At 39.6% G+C, this 6,000-nt stretch overlaps 1 pseudogene; it reads left to right on the top strand.

The window, feature by feature from the left end:
• Window positions 1-2,841: 2,841 nt before the first annotated feature.
• On the top strand, window positions 2,842-4,471 carry LOC101637337 (annotated as a pseudogene).
• Window positions 4,472-6,000: the final 1,529 nt, after the last annotated feature.

Below are 6,000 nucleotides of genomic sequence, written 5' to 3'. Positions count from 1 at the left end.
AGGCAAAAATAACTTATAATCGGAAAAACTGCATCTGGGAGCATTGACAGAGATGAGGTGTGGGGAAACTTTTTGGATGGCAGTAATGTTCTATATTTGATGGGGATCTAAGTGATGCAAGTCTATGTATTTTGCAAAACTCATGTAATGGTACAGTTAGTATTTGTGCATTTAACTGTTCATAAATATTTTAAACCTAAAAATAGCAAATAAATATAGACATTTAATTAGCAATAAAGTATTTTTGTGTGAAATTCTTATGTTTAAAATGATTGAACAAGATTGACTGATGAATAATATATAACAGAAAATAAAGTAAAAGGCCACTGTATACATTATTTACTTTGTCTGCATGGTTGAAAATGCTCATAATAGGATGTTAGATACATAAAGACCACCTACAGGTGAGCAGAACATGTATACAAATGGAGGAACAAAAATGTAACTTCATAATTAAAATTAATTTAAAAAATAAAGGTCACCATAAGGAAAAATAATGTCATTAATCCCTGTTCAGACCTCAGTGTATAACCTTCCAGATCCTCTCATATGCACAGATACAAGGGACATTGTGAACATATTTTGGTCAAATGTTGAGTGGTTAAGCATTAAAGTCAGTATTCAGTTGAAGCTCAGGACAAAGCTGAATATGATCCATTCTAGCATGAATTCCTGGGATAGAAGAATAAAGCTGAAATTCTGTTAAAAAATAGTATTACAACTGCACATTTTCAGAATCAGCTATAAAGTAATTTGACAACACAGTGCTGGAACTACATCTCAGCATTATGGCTATTCCATGGTTCCTGTGCTTGCCATTTTCCACATTTGTGGAATAAATGTGTTGTGAAATAAAACATCACTTCCAGCTGAGGTCAGTGAAAGAGCATAACCCATAGTATGGCCTAAGTGGAATTAGGTAGCTAAATTCTAAAGATGGCTCCCAAAAGTTATTTCAGAGTTGCTCATAATAGTACATTGAGCAGTTCTGTAAAAATTAGGAGTCTGCACCATCTTACACTGTATGTAGTTGTAGAGCAACACCCATATCCAAGTTCTTGGAACTAAAACAGAATCTGACAGAAGAGCTTTCAAAATGCATGGAAACATGCATATATACATATATATATATATATATTTATTTTTTTTTAAAGATTTATTTATTTAGACAGAACTGGGGTATAGGCCAGAGATGTGGAAGGTGAGAGGATTCACCAGGGACAGAGTGGGGAGCAGAACAGGCAGATTGACGAAGTACACTGCTGAGGGGAGCAGCGGGTGGGTCAGGAGAGGTCTGCCTCACCATGTGGATCTCCTCCGGGGCAGGTGGGAATCGAACTCATGCGGTAGTGATTTAAGCTTCTTAGTGCAGTGCTTTAATCTGCTGCGCCACCAGGGAGGGCCCTATATATATATTTTAATTTACTTATGTATGCATACAGAATTGGGGTACAGGCCAGAGGTGTAGGGGCAGTGAGAGGATTCACCAAAGAGAGTGGGGAGCAGAACCAGAACAGGCCGACTGACAAAGTACACTGCTGAGGGGAGCAGTGGGCAGGTCAGGAGAGGTCGGCTGTGCCATGTGGGTCACTTCTGGGGCAGGGATCGAACTCATGCTGAAGTGGCTTTAGCTTCTTAGTGCTGCACTTTAACCCGCTGCACCAGCAGGGAGGGCCAGCAAATACATTTTTGTCCTCTCCGTGACTGGAAGTCTTTTTTTTTTTTTAAGATTTATTTATTTATTCATACAGAACTGGGGTACAGACCAGAATGCGTAGGGTGAGAGAATTCACCAGGGACAGAGTGGGGAGCAGAACAGGCAGGTCGACAAAGTACACTGCTGAGGGGAGCAGTGGGCGGGTCAGGAGAGGTCTACCACGCCATGTGGTCACCTCTGGGGCAGGCAGGAATCGAACTCATGTGGAACTGGCTTAAGCTTCTCAGTGCTGTGCTTTAACCCGCTGCGCCACCAGGGAGGGCAATCAGGGTGACTGGAAATCTTATGGATGAATAGAAAACAGGAGGCTTTATCTGGACAATAGTATAGTCAGTGCTGAAACTGAGTGAATATTGAAAATGTTCCATGGCAATACAAAAAATTAGAGTGGAGGTATAATTTCATCATTTTTGCTTAAAATTTTCAGACTTGTGTTGTTTCAAATAGGATATATATAGCATTTTTTTCTAACATTATCTAGATAACACATTCTTGCTTAGTGTTCATGTTAGCTGTCAATCTACTTCTATTTGTAGCTACTTGAAAAGCCTTCATTATTTTTGTAAACAAAATTAACAGATTTCACAGTTATCATTAATTATTGTACTGTTTAGTGTAACATAATATATCTCTAAAGTATGCATTTGTACTTTGATAGAATTCCAACTTATAACTCTATAAGTTTTAACTCCAATTGTATTTCAAATATTTATATTTGGAAGTATACAGCTGACATTATTAACAAATCCAATAAAATTCCCTGTTCATAATAGTATGATGTTATGCTGATTAGATATAATGTTAGCCAGGAAATCACATGATCATTGATTACAGACAAATTCAGGGGCTAGAGAAATAGCAATTAAATTGTGAATAAGCACATACACAAATATGTTTATACATGTGTATATATGTGCATATATGTGAGTTTACATGTGCATATATAATCAACACACTCCAGCAAAATCTTACCAGGAATATCTGTACTTGAACAATTTTATTATTCATTACTGCAAAGAACACATGTCATAAAGGTCCATAGGGTTCTTATAGGATTTGGGGGTGAATTGGGTGGTTTGGGGACGCAGGGATTTGCTCTGGATTGGATACTTTTACAAACCGCTATGCAGAGGCTAAGGCGTACCTGTAGACACAGTTGCAAATGAGCAGCAACTAAAGGAACACACGGTGGCCAGCATGCCACAAGCCCAAGAGCATATTGGCTGTGCCTAGTTCACTAGCGAGGCAGGGCATCAGTTCCCACTGAGGTGGCCATGCCCTCTTTCTCTACCATGCTGATGCATTGGCCCTAACTTCTAGCTCCTTTTGGTTCTTCAATCCCTCCTGTGTTCCTGAGTCATTACCCACCACCACCAAAGCCAAGAGTGTTGAAATTGGTGGCCCTCTAAGCTCCCATGGCCACTCTCTCCATGAAGCCCAATTTGTGTTGATATTTGCTGGAAAATTTTTCAAAAGCTCAGGATACGTTGAGTCTTGGATGGAATTCATGAGGGACTTGCTGTTCCACTCATCAAAACACAAAACAGATGGCAGGATCATTCAGATCACCCAGCAAATATCAGCCAAAGTTGTGTTACAAAATCAGGAGCTCCTAACACAACAGTGGGCGCTACCACCAGCAATCTTGCTAGTGGAGAACTTGCAGGTCTGAATAACTTGGGTTTGCATATCACCAACTTCTCTGATCTACAAGGCGAGATGCAGTGGCGACTTATGTCCAATTCCAGATGACTGGCCAGGTTATGGAGAGGACCTTTGTCCAAGAGCTTGCTTTTAAATCTTGACCTGATAAGGCACACCATTATGGTCCATAAATGCAGCTGTTAGTACAGAGAAATCCAAAACTTAACCATATGCTAAATAATCCAGATATTATGAGACAAACATTGGAAATTGCTAGGAATCATGAAATGTTTCAGGAAATGATGAGAAACCAGGGTCCACTCTTGAGCAACTGAGAAAGTGTCCAAGAGGGGATGTCATGCTTCACAGGCAAGTACGCAGGGACTTAGGAGTCAATTCTGAATTCTTCATAAGAACAGTTCGGTGGCAGTCCATTTGCTTCCATCTCTAGGTGAAGCTAGTCAACATTCCCATGCAGAAAATAGAGATCTATTACCCAATCCATGGACTCCACAGACTTTCTTGAATCCATCAGCTTCTAGTGGCACCACCAGCAGTGTGAGGAGGCACTGGTGACACTGCTGGGCAGAGCTCTGCTATACTAAATTTGGGGCTTGGAGTAGGAGTTAGTATGTTCGACTCACCAGGAATACAGAGTCTGTTCCAACATTTAAATAAAAACTCACAACTTATGCAAAAGTTGTCTGCCCCTTAAATGAGAAGCATGATGCAAATATTGAAGCCAAAACCCCAACCTTGCTGCACAGATGCAGAATTCTTGCATATTATCAGCAATGCCAAATCGTAAAGCAATGCGGGCCTTGTGACAGATTCAGCAGGGTTTACAGACATGAGCAATAGAAACCTTCCCCCCCCCCCATCCTTGGGGGTGTTAGGAAGCACTGGAGACTCTTCAAGATCCAAGAGGTCTAGTTTTGCACCTAGTGAAAACACAAGTCCCACATTCTGAACCATCGAACCGGACACCATCATTTTATCAGACAAATGCTGCAGGCTTTTGCTAGAGTAAATCCTCTGTTACAGAATCCAAAAGTCAGATTTCAGTAACAAATGGAACAGCTCAGTGCAATGGGGTTTTTTGAACCATGAAGCAAGGTTTGTAAGTGCTAACAGCAACAGGAGGTGATATCAATGAGGCTATTGAAAAAGCTTACTGGCTTCCAGCCACCATAACAGCATTTCTGTATCTTGAAAAATATCTATTTTTGATAACAGCTCTTAAATCTTTAAAACACCCACTTCATTTCATTTTGGCTCTTTGAATTTTGTGTGGTTAGAAACAACCCAAGATGATGCCTTTTAAGGTGGAGTGCAGTGAGATGTTGAGATGTGTGGGTGTTTTTTTTTTTTTTTTAACAGTGGGAGCCAATTTCTCTTTTGTTTGTTTAAAACTACTGCATGCAGGCCCTCTCTGGTGGGACAGTGGGTTAAAGCACAGCACTAAGAAACTAAAGCCTCTGCAGCACTAGTTCGATCCCTGCCCCAGAGGTGACCCACATGGTGCGGCAGACCTCTCCTGTCCCGCCCGCTGCTCCCCTCAGCAGTGTACTTCATCGATCTGCCTGTTCTGTTCCCCACTCTGTCTCTGGTGAAGCCTCTCACCAACTCTGTACCTCTGGCCTGAACCCCAGTTCTGTATGCATAAATAAATAAAAATCTTTAAAAAAAAACTACTGCATGCATCAAACACAATAAATTGGCATTTATTGTAATTAAAAAAAAACTGTCACATTTTATACTTGGATCAATAGATTTTTGTCTACATCTCTCCAGCTTATCTTCTTTGTAAACATTGACCTATGGTAGTAATTTGTGTAAAGTAAAAGCATTTTTGGAAGCAAACCAGTTGCATTCTATAATTTGTGGTACAATATTCCTTAGTGAGACTTTTGCATGTAGTTTTACAAACAAAATGCTATACTAATAATTTATACTACTCTTTTTTCTTTGTGAACAATATACCATGCACTTTGGGGCTGCATTTTTAGAAGCACTGCAGTAGATTATCTGAGCAAATCACCAAGAAAATAAACATGAGGGAATACTTTAAAGGTGAGTATTTTTTAATCATACAGCATCTTTGATAAACATCTCTCAGCAAGAGTGCCAGTTAGGTTTGTTAAAAATACAGTAGAAAAGCTGATTCTGGCTATTTATTTAAGGACATTTCATTATGCGGAAAATGAAGGAGCACTATGATATATAATGCCCTCCTCTCCCCACCACCCCTACCCCACCAAAAGTGCATTTGCCTAGGACTTTTCAGTATATTCCTTAGGTAGTTTAACAAACATTACTTTGTAATTGAAATGTTGCTTTCACTGAAAGTGTCGGTTATGTTTAATGGCTATATAGAAATTTAACTGTCTTTTGCATTTAACAGTTTTCCCATGCACAGGAAATACATGAATTTAAACTAATTTGTGAACACCTTGTTTTTGAAGTGTTTTGGTAGTTCTACTGGGAAATAGTTAAATATTGTGCTTCTTAGAGCCCCAGAGAAGGGGAATGGAGATGGGTGGGGCAGGCAGGAATCTATACTGTAAATACGGCAACCGAGATTCTGTTAGCATTTCTGTGCATATAGTATATATAGTGTAGCAATGAAGTATTATTCA

The sequence above is a fragment of the Condylura cristata genome, unplaced genomic scaffold, assembly GCF_000260355.1.
Source record: "Condylura cristata isolate star-nosed mole 26May11 unplaced genomic scaffold, ConCri1.0 scaffold00043, whole genome shotgun sequence".
Classification (NCBI taxonomy): domain Eukaryota; kingdom Metazoa; phylum Chordata; class Mammalia; order Eulipotyphla; family Talpidae; genus Condylura; species Condylura cristata.
The sequence above is the reverse complement of the archived record's forward strand: the minus strand, read 5'-3'. Positions and strand labels throughout refer to the sequence as shown.